This window comes from Topomyia yanbarensis, chromosome 2, assembly GCF_030247195.1.
Source record: "Topomyia yanbarensis strain Yona2022 chromosome 2, ASM3024719v1, whole genome shotgun sequence".
NCBI classification, from domain to species: Eukaryota; Metazoa; Arthropoda; class Insecta; order Diptera; family Culicidae; genus Topomyia; species Topomyia yanbarensis.
In genome coordinates, this window is record NC_080671.1 from 377,950,266 (window position 1) to 377,964,102 (window position 13,837).

The window sequence follows — 13,837 nt, forward strand, 5'->3', positions numbered from 1 at the left end:
TCGCGTGAAATGTATTTATAATCACACGCATAACCCAATTGGTTTCGATACCCGATCAGAACTACATAACAGAAAGCTATCAAATTTATATCTCATGGTGATATTTATTACTCACTGTGTTATTTTTGTGATATCCCTATCAGCAAGGCAAGCAAACTTATATCAAGATTATATCTTCTGGTGATATCATTGAACTGCTAATATGATTTTAATGTACGCATATAACGATGATGTTATAATATATTACATATTCTTTAACAATTATCTTTGAACGCTAACTGTAAACTGTAAAACAGGCAAATGACCAGTCGGTTAAAGCCCCAATAAACAAATCAATCGATCAGCTGTGAATGATTGTTATATTACACCAATAATCGTCTATTTGCTAATACGCTGAAGCCTCTTTTTATGCGTATTTATTCAACTTTTTAAAGCAAATTTTCGAAGTTTTTATTGATTTCCATATATTTGCGTTTTCCACATGGACATTCAAAGTTCCACGAGAATAGATAAGGGACCATTCATAAATTACGTAACGCAAAAATTGCCCAAAATTGACCCCCCCCCCTCCCCCTATGTAACAAATTGTCACAAATTTTTCCATCCCCCCCTCCCCTGTTACGTAACAAATTCCAAGAAAAAAAAATTTTCTTCGATGAAAACATGTTACGTAACGATCTAGTTAACACCCCCTCCCCCCTATGTCACAACTTGTCACAACTTGTCGTACCCCCTCCCCCCCCTAAAAGCGTTACGTAATTTATGAATGGTCCCTAAGTTTTAGATGCAAGAGGTCGGAAAACTTGAAAATAAGGTGTTTAACTTACATGGTTGCATTTTGATTAAGAGATTACCTTTTTGTGATACACTCGTCTGACACGCAATTTCGAATATGTGGCTTATGATTTCAATGTTGAAGCCTTTATTCAAAAAGTTTTGGAATCGCAAAGTTATTAACAAGCTATTCTAAAGAATGTAATTTTCATATAAAACTTATTTTGAAGAAGATGCAGGAAGTATCAAGCACTCCTGATGAAATAAAGAAACGCGGATTCAAATAAAAAAGCATTTTTAAACTATTTTTTATGGATTAGTCAAATGATTCTAGAAAAAATTTTGTATTTTAGAAAACATGAAATATTCTAAAATTCGTCACACCGAAGAATCCTCAACAATTTCTCGAATTTTATGATTATCTGTTATAATATTCGCAGTTGATAGATTGAACTATTATAAAAAAATTGTATTTCTGAGAATTTATTAGATGTGAGATAATTGTACTGGTTTGCTTAATCTTTCCCATTTTAAAAATGCCAATAACAAAAACCCAAAAGCGACTTTACTTGAAATCTCAAAATTCAAGCCTCAAAACTTTGGTATTTGTTTCTTTGAATCTATTAGGAATCATAAGTAACATTTGTCGTGTTCTCCGTAAAATAATGTAGGTAAATTATCCGCTAAATGTTACCATATTGCATCGACATTATTCCTAAAAATCGTGTAAATCATGTTAACGTACAAGAGAAGCACCGAAGCGCACTATTCAGAATCTAAAAATAGCCCCACTTTCCTAATCTGAAAAGATATTATAAAGCTATTCAGTCTATCGTCATATAGGCAGCTGTAGTAGTGAGCTAAACTGTATGAAAACAAAGCGTATTATACAAGGAAAACAAACAGTCCTTTGGCTTTGGCCAAGTTCAATGTGTGCGTTCTGGAAACATCTTCTGCATCTATAATCGTTTTGCCCTTGACGAATGCGTAGAATATTATGCTAACATTAAACATCGGTCGAAAGCAACGTCGTTGGTTCATGCAGGAAACATCCTCATAAAACTCAGAATACCCAGGTTCAAATCGCTATATCCACTAATAACAATCAGCGTGTCATACATTCATAAAAACAATCAGCCAGCATGTATGCAATCGTTTGACAAAACTATAGAAAGCTTTTGCTACATGAAGCTTTTTGCTTCCAACCGAAAAGCGCCTTAATGTATGCTATATTTTTCTATTTTATTCTATTTTTAGACCTGCACGCTAAATTCGTTGATACTATACAATAGGTAATAAAAGCTATATTGGCCGTGGGAGAACCTAACAAATTTTGTTATAATTCTGATAGAAGCCTATCACAGGTTGTCATATTTTTGATATATACTAGAAGAATTTCTGTTATGTTTTCTGTTATTTTACCAACTAACGAGACCAAATTTATAACACAACTTGTTATCATAACAAAGTAACTCAGTCTGTAATAATTCTGTTATTTCTTTCTGATCGGGTATTTACACTGATAGTACTGCGCTCTCTCTCTCTCTTGGAACATGGACGACCCACAGGCAACAAGACGATGGTACGTCCGTGGTCCACCAGTAGTGGGTGTGTACGTATAACGAATCCCCCGAGATGGTCAAGCTATGCGCCCGCGTTGTTGTTGTACGAATTGCTGAAAGAAGATTGGACGGCAGCCTACGCGCGGTCGGCGGTTGGTTGTAATCTGATTTCAACGAATTTATGATATTCATCATTGACCGTTCGTTGGTATTGTTTCATGTTCGTGGTACAGGCATACGCTACCCAACAACTTAGTATCTGGTCCAGCCAGAGCGGAATAAAATCGGATACTTGCCGGATGCTGTAATGGTTTCGATTTATTATACAGGCGAAAATTGAAACAACTTGGCCGTAGACAGTCGATCTGTACTTAGAGTAAGCGAAAAATTTATTCTTTTTAAAAATGGCCTTTGCATAATGAAATCGACGGAGGTTTTCACTGTGTGTTCTGTGGCTGTCATATTGAATCGTCTTCGAGGTCATGGGTCGTTAGCTGGTTCATGTCGAAGGGCATCTCTCTTTGCTTTTCCCAGGAAGGTTCTTGGCGCCTTTTAATTAATTAAACTCGGGTAGCAAACGTTCTTTACAATTCGAATTTAAGGCTTTGATTAGCTTTCAAATATCATTAAAGAAAAGCTTGTCTCGCTCTAGCGGTTTCACTTTGCAAGTGAAAAGCGAGTTGTTTCGAATTTTTTTATTATTTGCAAGTTTTAGGGAATGAAATCAGAACAATTTACGCTCAAAGTGCTACCAGATAGTTTTGGAACAAAAATTGCCAATCGGTTACATGTTTCTCGTAAATTTAGAAGGTTAAGAGTCGAGTAGGAAATTGCGAAAAAGTGCATCGTGACAGCAAGCAGCAAACGAGGAGCTGAACAATGCGCTTTCCTCTCCTGCTCACATGACACATTTTCCTGTGATGGTTTGAATGGTTTTCTTCCACGAGCTAAACTTCCGCTGCGGTTTGCTGTTGCGTGCGTTTTGTCAATGTGTATTTTTGTAAGGAAATTCTACAGTTGCTGAGTCGGTTGTTTTTGTTTTGATTTCGAGTTCCTCCAAGGTGGGTAGTTAAACCGTTTTCGTCTGGAGTTTGGTTGTTAGTAAATAAATTCATGAGCAATGTGTGGGAGTATAGGTAGAACCAAGATTTGACAAATGCAGAGTTTATATTTTCGGTGGGTTTTTCAACTCAACTCTAATTTTACAAAAAAAACCCGACTTAATCCACTTATCAGTGAGATAAGACATTTATTACATTTATCACTTAGATCACGCATTAGTTTGCAGAACTCGAAGTAGGTACCCAACTAGAGATGAGATGAACCCAGTTTTGAGCTCTGCACGAATAGTACCTCGAATAAACTGAATAAATTACAGAAAATCAATAAAACAAACGAAATTTGACAATTATTAACAGCAAAAATTTGATAAAAAGTCATAAAATTCATAAAATGAGTGGAATGATTAATATAAAACAAATTATTAGAATAAACACATAAATTAATTCAGCTCATAAAATTTGGTAGCACAAAAACGATATGAAATAATAGAAGGAATTAAATTGATTTAAACTAACAAAGTGAACGAAATCGATAAAAGGAATGACTGATCAGAATCAATAAAATGAATAAACTAAGAATCTGAAAAAAAAAATGTGTGAACTGGATGAAATTACTAAAATTAACAAAAATAACGAAATGAATAGAATGAATATAATAAATGAAATGAATAAAATGATTAAAATAGACAAAATGGATAAAACATAAAAATGAATGAAATGGGAAAAACGAACAAAATGAATAAAATAAGTAAAATAAATAAAATAAATAAAACTTATTTATTTTATTTATCTTTTTTATAACATAAAAAATAAAATTATTTAAAAAAATGTAAAATAAATAAATTGATAAAATAAATAAAATGTATAAAGTAAATAAAACATGAAATGGATAATGTGGATAAAATCAGTAAAATCAATAAATTAAACAAAATAAGCAGAATAAAATGAATCCAATGATTAAAATGAAAAATTAAGCGACATTAAGGGTTAGCTTTGATGGAATGAATAAAATAAATGACTAAACAAAATAAGTCAGATTATGACAACAACAACAAAAACTAAATTAAACAATAAATGAACTGTAAAATGAATCCAAAGAATGAAACTAATAAAATAGATAAAATAAACCCAAGTGAACAAAATGAATGCTCTAAATCAAGGAAATGATTAAAATCAAATGATCACATGCTTAAAATTATTCATGTGTTCAAAATGAGTAAAATAAACAAAACGAATAAAATCCATGGCATTAATTAACTGAAAAATAAACATGAAGAATGAAATTAAAGTAAAAGATTTGAATAAAGTAAGTGAATGAAACGAATCAGGCCCGTGCGCAAGGGGGGGGGGGGGGGGGCTTGAATTACTTTTAAAAATTTATTTACTTCCTGTTCAGGAAAAAAATATACTGCAAACCGTTTTGACACATGAAATGTCATTAGAGTTTGGTCACTCTAAAAACAAGCCAATGAAAAAAAAACAAGGACAAAACTTTGCGAGGGTGGCTGGAAAGGGATGTATGTCAAGTTGGACAGTTTCTCTGAAGGATCAGTTCACGTTTCGACAAGCTTCGATATTAGCAACAGTAGTGAGTAGACAGCAAATGTCGGTCAGCGGGCTAGCAACGGCAGCTAAGGAGGAAAAACGCGAAATTGGAGAAAATCGGGATATCGTTGTCTAGAGCAATTTTGCCGCCGCTGATTATTCCGTTGGAGTGGCAGCGAAATGGATCGCGAAAATAAGCATCGGTAGAGTGAAATACCGCTGCCGAGAAGTTCTCAGCACCAGCTAGCAGATAAATAGGAACGACTAGCACCAAGAAGTATAAGAAGCCCGGCGAAGGTGGTTGTACAGAGATGTAAAACCTTATAGTCGACACCTCCGGATCTATTCATGTCGCAACAGGTGACGATATTTGCAGCAGACTTGAGCGGGTCAGATATATCCCGAAGGTTGGACAGCAAGTAAGGAAAAGTAGCTATGGATAAAAGCATGACGATTAAACAAAATAAGCAAGAGCACAATCCCTACTAAAGCAGTACCCTTAACGGTTGCCCCGGATGGATGAGGATTGCGAGATACAAGAGGTGTAGGTTTAGTCGGTTGGCAACAACTACTACAAACCAATCCGAATCCACCACGAGCCAACAGGCAAAGCACAGTGGTCGGAAATGCCAAAAACGTGAACTTAATTCACTAGAGCCAAACCATCAAATATATTAACAGGATGTCTTTGGAGGAATTGTTCGTATGAATATTCCCCACAATCTGATAAAAATTAAATTGAAGCATGGCTTACTATGATTGAACTAGAAAAATTAACTTTTTATACTGACGAGGTAGAAATTTGGTGTCTTCGACAAAGTTTTAGAAATGTTCATAGTGAAGATTTTTTTTTTTAGATTTAGAAAGCGTATTCTAAGGGCCTTAAATTTAGTTTTTTTAAATAACTTTTTTCACTGTGACTTTTCGTGCAAACGATGTTCCAGACAAATGTTGAGGTGTTAAAACCACGTAATATTGTTGAAGACTGCATGTAAAAATTAAATTATTGTTGAAGACCGCGTGTAAAATATTCTAGTGAGACGGAATGTAAAAAAATTACCTGGAATCGGCGGCGTGGCGCACACCTCTTGAAAAATATTCATTCGTTTTAGAGTTATTGAGAATTTTACTGCGTATAAGAGTGCAAACCAAAATGGACGAGCAGGCTATCTATCCTATCCTATCCGTTCAGGCTAGAGCTATGTTGTCTCTTACTGTATGCAGAAGCCGTCTCCTCTCCACTCGACCCATTGCTGCTTTTCGCCAGCCTCGCAGTCTTCGAAGGGTCCGTAGGTCATCCTCTATCTGGTCGATCCAACGTGCTCGCTGTGCGCTCCGTCTTCTTGTTCCTGTAGGGTCGCCCTCATGAACCATCTTCACCGGGTCGTCGTCCGACATTCTTACGACGTGTCCAGCCCACCGCAAACGTCCTATTTTTGCGGTATGCACGATGGATGGTTCTTCCAGCAGCTGACGCAACTCATGGTTCATTCGCTTGCGCCACGTTGTCTTCCATCTGCAGCCACCATAGACGGTACGCAACACCTTTCGTTCGAAAACTCCAAGGGCGTGTTGGTTCTCCACGAGCATAGTTCAGGTCTCGTGGCCAGAGTTAAAAATATTCAAATTCATTGAATGAAAATCGATCATATTCAGCCGCATTCATTTTCTATAATCAGTGACGCAGCTGAAAACGTCAAACGAACAAACCGCCCATTCATCCATGCAGATTTTCATTCGTATCCGATTATTACACGAAGCGACCGTGCAGCCATGAATCAAACGCATCAAAGTAGGCCCTGGCACAATGTAAGCGATGATGATTGTTGTTTCGTGTGCTTTACCGGCATTTGAAAACATTTTCCTAGATAATTAGTGAAATGAATATATTGTTCGATATTCAACTGAATGAATAAGGATCGATATTCGAATGAATATTTTTTCTATTCACCGCGAGTCGCGTCAGGTTCATTTTCAGCCGTCAAAAAAGAGCTTCGATTATTTTTAACACTGCTCGTGGCCTTAGAGGACCACCTGTCTAATCAGCGTCTTGTAGATAATCAACTTCGTGCGGCGGCGAATTTTGTTCGACCGGGGCGTACTCCGGAGTCCAAAGTAGGCACGATTTCCCGCCAAGATCCGTCTCTGAATTTCTCTGCTGGTATCATTGTCGGCGGTTACCAGTGAGCACAAATACACGAATTCGTCGACCATCTCGATTTCGTCACCGTCAATCCGAACTCGGGATGGGAGGTCCACATTGTCGTCTCTAGAAACTCTTCCTCTCATATATTTTGTCTTCGAATCGTTGATGGCAAGTCCAATCCTGCTGGCTTCAGCTTTCAGTCTGATGTACGTTTCCGACATCGCCTCAAAGTTCCGTGCCATTATGTCAATGTCGTCGGCGAAGCCAGGAAGCTGGACGGACTTCTTGAAGATCGTGCCACTCGTGTCTATCCGCGCTCTCCTTATTACACCTTCTAACGCAACTTTGAACAGCAGGCACGATAGACCATCACCTTGCCGTAACCCTCTTCGAGATTCAAAGAGATTCGAGAGTGTCCCTGATACTCAAACAACGCACATCACCCGATCCATCGTCGCTTTGACTAATCCTGTTAGCTTATCCGGAAAACCGTACTCGTGCAGTATCTGCTCTAGCTGATCTCGATCGATTGTGTCATACGCCTATTTGAAATCGATGAACAAATGATGTGTGGGCACGCTGTATTCGCGACACTTCTGCAGAACCTGCCGAATCGCGAATATTTGGTCCGTGGTGGCGCGGGAACCCATGAATCTCGCATGGTAGTGCCCCACGAACTCCCTTGCAAATGGTGACAATCGGCGGCCAAGAATTTGGGAAAGGACCTTGTAGGTGGTGCTAAGTAGCGTGATCGCGCCGTTGTTGCAGCAATCCAACTTGTCACCCTTTTTGTAGATTGGGCAAAAGACACCCTCCATCCACTCCACCGGAAGAATCTCTTCCTCCCAAATTTTAGCGATTACCCAGTGCAGCGCTCTAGCCAGTGTTTCACCACCGTATTTTAATAGCTCGCTGGGTAGTTGATCTACACCGGCAGCTTTGTTGTTTTTCAGCCGACCGACCTCCTCCTTGACATCTTGGAGATCAGGGGCTGGCAGCCTATCGTCTTCTGCGCGTGCTCCAAGATCTGTTGCCATACCGCCTTCGTTCTCTGCTGCTTCACCGTTGAGGTGCTCGTCATAGTACTGCTTCCGTCTCTCAATCAGCTCACACTCGTTTGTAAGAAGGTTGCCGTCTAAGTCCCTGCACATATCGGCTTGCGGCCTTTGCGCGAACTGCTCAGCTTCTCGTAGAACTTCCGTGTGTCGTTTGCGCGGTACAGTTGTTCCATCGCTTCGCGATCTCGTTCCTCCTGTTGGCGCTTCTTTCTCCGGAGGACCGAGGTTTGCCTGTTCCGTGCTTGTTTGTATCGCTCCACATTCTGTCTCGTTCCGTGCTGCAGCATCCTCACCCGTGCTGCATTCTTCTCCTCTATTAACTGCTTACATTCGTCATCAAACCAGTCGTTTCCTCGATTCGTAATCGCTGTACCTAGTGCCGCTGTAGCAGTACTTCCTATGGCGGAACGAATCTCCTTCCAGCCATCTTCAAGAGTAGGTGCGCCCAGCTGTTCTTCCGTGGGTAGTGCTGCTTCCAGCCGCTGTGCGTACTCTTGGGCAACTCCGGCGTCCCGTAGTTGCGCGATGTTGATCCTTGGCGTCCGACTACGACGAGTGTTGTACACCATCGAGAGTTTTGAGCTCATGCATACTGCAACTAGGTAATGGTCCGAATCTATATTCGCACTGCGGTAGGTACGAACGTTGGTGATATGAGAGAAGAATCGCCCGTCGATTAGAACATGATCGTTTTGGTTTTCGGTGCGTTGGTCAGGTGATCTCCAGGTGGTTTTGATGATATCTTTGCGGGGGAAGAAGGTACTTCGGACTACCATTTCATGCCAGGCTGCGAAGTTCACGCATCGTTGGCCGTTATCATTCGATACGGTGTGCTAGCTTTTTGGCCCGATTACCGGTCTAAACATTACCTCCCGTTCTACCTGAGTGTTCATATCACCGATGAAGATTTTCACGTCTCGTTGCGAACAGCCGTCGTACACCTCCCCCAGCTTCACGTAGAACGCTTCCTTTTCGTCGTCGGGTCTCCATCGTGTGGGCAGTATACGTTGATTATGAGGTAGTTGAAGAAACGGCCTACGATCCTCAACTTACACATCCTTGCGTTGATCGGAGTCCATCCAATCACGCGTTTACGCATCCTACCCAGCACTACAAAGCCGGTTCCCAGCTCGTTGGTGGTGCCACAGCTCTGGTTGAAAGTAGCCGCCCGATGCCCGCTTTTCCATACCTTTTGTCCTGTCAAGCAAAGTTCCTGCAGTGCTCCTGTCTCGCTGGAGGACCATCGTGGCAGCTCTGTTTAGAGTCCAACGCTGACACGTGGACGATACAGCCGTCCGTAACATGGAGAACAGACGCTCGGATGGACCCTCCGAAAAGAGGAGCCCCCCCTTCCCTGTCAACATACGACCATGGGGTTGGTTACTCGATCTTTCCTATGATTGCTCGTACCCTAGCTGGTACCGCGGATAAGCAGGCACTATTTTCAATGTCCAGACTACGTATAATAAAGGTAAGAAGGGTTGATGCGTGGCACTCCTATGGCACCTATGAATAGGGCAAGCTCACTTTGTAATGTCTTTTTTTTACTTTTTCCATATAAAAATCATATACAATTCGTAAAATTTTGTAATTGCTGGTAAAAAATGTTAAAATCTTCAATAACTTTGAAACGAATGAGTATTTTTACTTACAATCTTCTACAATATTATGTGATTTTAATGCCTCCACATTTATTTGGAACACGGTTTGCATGAAAAGTCACAGTGAAAAAAAAGGTTTATGAATCGATAACTTTAAGTCCTACAAGTTTAAGTTGTTCAACAAAATTCTTCATTACGAGCATTTCTAAAACTTTGTCGAAGACACCGACTTTCTACCTCGTCAGCATAAAAAGTTAATCAGGTTGTGGGGAATATTCTTACAGACAATTCGTCCAAAGATACCCTGTGAATATATTCGATGGTTTGACCTTTAGTGAATTAAGTTCGCGTTTTCGGGGTTTCCGACCATTATGCAGTGGTGTCTTTTGCTGACTCCTTCTCGATAACAAACATTGACCCAATTTGTTGAACTAAGTCGTTTGGTTCACAAAAGACTAGATCCAAGCCTCTGAAAAAATCATCAAAGTTTGAGGGTTTCTGTACGTTTTTTTAAATAAACGCTGAAAAATCAAACCCTCCCCCCCCCTTTGAGAATTTTCTGCGCACGGGTCAGAAACGAATCGTACGAATTTGAGGATTTTTTTTCAGAAAGTTCTGAAATGTTTAGTAAAATCCCAATATTTAAAGAATGGCTAGTTAACATGAAATGACATTTTTAGTATTTCCATTCTTTTCTGTTTAAGATTATCTGGTCACATTCGTTTTTGAGCTCTCCATCGAGACAGAGGTTGTTTTTTGTAGTCCGTAGTGCTGTGTGAGGCGATAAAGAATAGTGTTAATCCGCATTCAAGGTTATTTTGCCAGTTCGGTTCGGTCCTCTGTCTTTTGTTCGCGTGTGAGGATTAAACAATAGCCAGCTGTATACGCCGGATCGGTTCGTCGTTGGACACCAGTTTAAAGCTAAGTGGTTTTTGTCTTTTGTAACACATTTATTGCTTTCTTCCGTCTGTGCGGGCGCTGACCCCGTGCGTTGATGTTTTCTATAGTTCCCTCTCCGGATGGTCAAATGGAAGTTGAATCGGGTTCAACTTCTAAGGCTCCCCCCGGCCCAAATGCTATCCAGAACTCTCAACTGGTCCATTTGTGGTCTTCTTTCGGCCCAAGACTAAATCACTGAATCTTCTTCAGATTTCTAGAGACCTGACGGAACGGTTCTCGGCTGTGACCGAAATTTCAAAGGCCCGCTCGGACAAGATAAGGGTGTTGCTAGCCAACTCAAAGCAGGCAAACGATATTGCTTGCTGTGAGCACTTTACGCGGGATTATAACGTGTATATTCCAGCTGTAAAAGTACAATCCGAAGGCGTCGTAACCGATGAGAGTTTGACGTGCGAGGATCTGCTGAAGTACGGGGTTGGCCGTTTCAGAGACCGCTTACTTCAGCCAGTGAAAATACTTGAGTGCAAACGTTTGCACTCAGTAGTAGTTGCGGGGGATAGTTCAAAAACGTACCCCCAATCAAACTCTTATCGGGTGACCTTCGCTGGTACCGCTTTGCCAAATTTCGTCCTCTTGCACAAGATTCGTCTGCCTGTGCGTCTGTTTGTGCCGCGGGTCATGAATTGCACAAAGTGTAAACAACTGGGTCACACAGCCACCCATTGTAGCAATAAGGCCCGCTGTGGAAAATGCGGGGAGAATCATCTAGATGATTCGTGCAGTAGGCAAGCCGAAAAGTGTCCTTACTGTGCGGAGAGTCTGCATGATATCTCGGCATGTCCCGCGTACAAACTACGTGGGGATAAACTGAAACGTTCCCTTGCGGGACGATCCAAACATTCTTTCGCAGAAATGTTAAAGAATGCTACGCCACCATCCTCAGCAAACATCTATACTCACTTGCCTCCTGACGAGGGCGAGGCTGGTAACCCACAAGAGGGAACATCTACTAGGGTGCCTAGAATTTATAGGAAGAGGAGGAACATTTCCTCTCGTAAAGTTCCTTGTAAAGGCCAGAAGGTGTCCCTTGACGGAGCTCCGAAAGTGACATCTATTGGAAGTGTTGCAACCAAACCGAAGCAATTAGCTCCTGGTCTCGGAGGATTAAGCTCAGATAAGGAGTTCCCAGCACTTCCAGGAACATCAAAAATCCCAAGTGTTCCTTTGTTTCAGTTCGAGAGTAATCACAGCACTGGAATTATAAAACTCTCGGACGTAGTGGACTGGATAATAAAAACTTTCAATATTACTGATCCTATTAAAAGTCTTATGTTAGCTTTTCTCCCTACAGTGAGAACATTTTTGAAGCAGTTGACTGCTAAATGGCCCCTCCTCTCAGCGATTGTATCCTTCGATGACTAACTCATCGAACGAGGTCACGGATTTGATCACTGTTCTACAGTGGAATTGCAGAAGTATCATCACGAAAATCGATTCCTTCAAAATTTTAATAAATAATTTGAGTTGCGATGCATTTGCATTATGTGAAACTTGGTTAACTTCCGACATAGATCTCAACTTCCACGACTTTAATATTATTCGCCTGGATCGAGACACCCCCTATGGAGGAGTGCTTTTGGGGATCAAAAAGTGCTATTCCTTCTACAGAATTAACCTTCCCTCGATAACAGGTATTGAAGTTGTCGCTTGTCAAGTAACAATCAAAGGCAAATACCTTTGCATAGCTTCCATATATATTCTCCCCAACACTGCGGTTGGGCACCGACGGCTACAAGACATCTTAGAATCCCTGCCAGCACCGCGACTAGTTTTAGGAGATTTTAACTCTCACGGTACAGCATGGGGTTGCCTCTATGATGATAACCGGTCTTCCTTAATTCAGGATCTTTGCGATAACTTCAATTTGACAATTTTAAACACGGGTGAAATGACACGGATTCCTGCTCCTCCAGCGCGCCCGAGCGCCTTAGACTTGTCCCTTTGCTCAACATCGCTGCGGTTAAATTGCACGTGGAAGGTAATTCCTGATTCCCACGGCAGCGACCATCTGCCGATCGTAGTCTCAATCAATAACGGTTCAAGGCCATTGAAATCAATCAATATTTCGTATGACCTCACACGAAATATCGATTGGAAGAGCTATGCTGCCGCGATATCCGACAACATCGAATCTACCCAAGAACTTCCTCCGGAGGAAGAGTACAGCTTTTTGGCTGGCTTGATTCTCGACAGCGCGAATCAAGCTCAGACTAAGCCAGTACCCAGCGCGAAAATACAAAAACGCTCTCCTAATCCGTGGTGGGACAAAGAGTGCTCAGACGTGTACGCGGAGAAGGCCGCCGCGTATAAGACCTTCCGGGACGACGGGTTACCCGCTAGCTATCGACAATATGCGACGTTAGAAACGCGAATGAAGAGTTTAATGAAAGCCAAGAAACGTAGTTGCTGGCGCCGGTTCGTTGACGGACTAACGAGAGAAACATCGATGAGCACTCTTTGGGGCACGGCCCGGCGTTTGCGAAACCGAAACAGTACTAACGAGAGTGCAGAATATTCAAACCGTTGGATATTCGATTTCGCCAAGAAGGTTTGTCCGCATTCCGCCCCGGCACAGAAGATTTACCACGCCGCGTCTCCTCACGATAGCGCGAACGAAACACCTTTTTCGATGGTGGAGTTCTTACTTGCTCTCTTGTCATGTAACAATAAGGCTTCAGGGGCAGACAGAATAAAATTCAACTTGTTGAAGAATCTGCCTGACTGTGCCAAGAGACGCTTGTAGAACTTATTTAATAAATTTCTCGAGGCTAACATTGTCCCACTCGATTGGAGACAAGTGAAGGTCATCGCCATCCAAAAACCAGGAAAACCAGCCTCCGACCACAATTCGTACCGTCCGATCGCAATGCTATCCTGTATCCGGAAATTGTTCGAGAAAATGATCCTATCCCGCCTCGACAATTGGGTCGAAGCAAATGGCTTACTGTCAGATACACAATTTGGCTTTCGCAAAGGCAAAGGGACGAACGATTGTCTTGCGTTGCTCTCAACTGAAATTCAAATGGCCTATGCTAGCAAAGAGCAGATGGCATCAGTGTTCCTAGATATTAAGGGGGCTTTTGATTCAGTTTCGATCAACATTCTTTCAGAGAAGCTGCACCAGCATGGT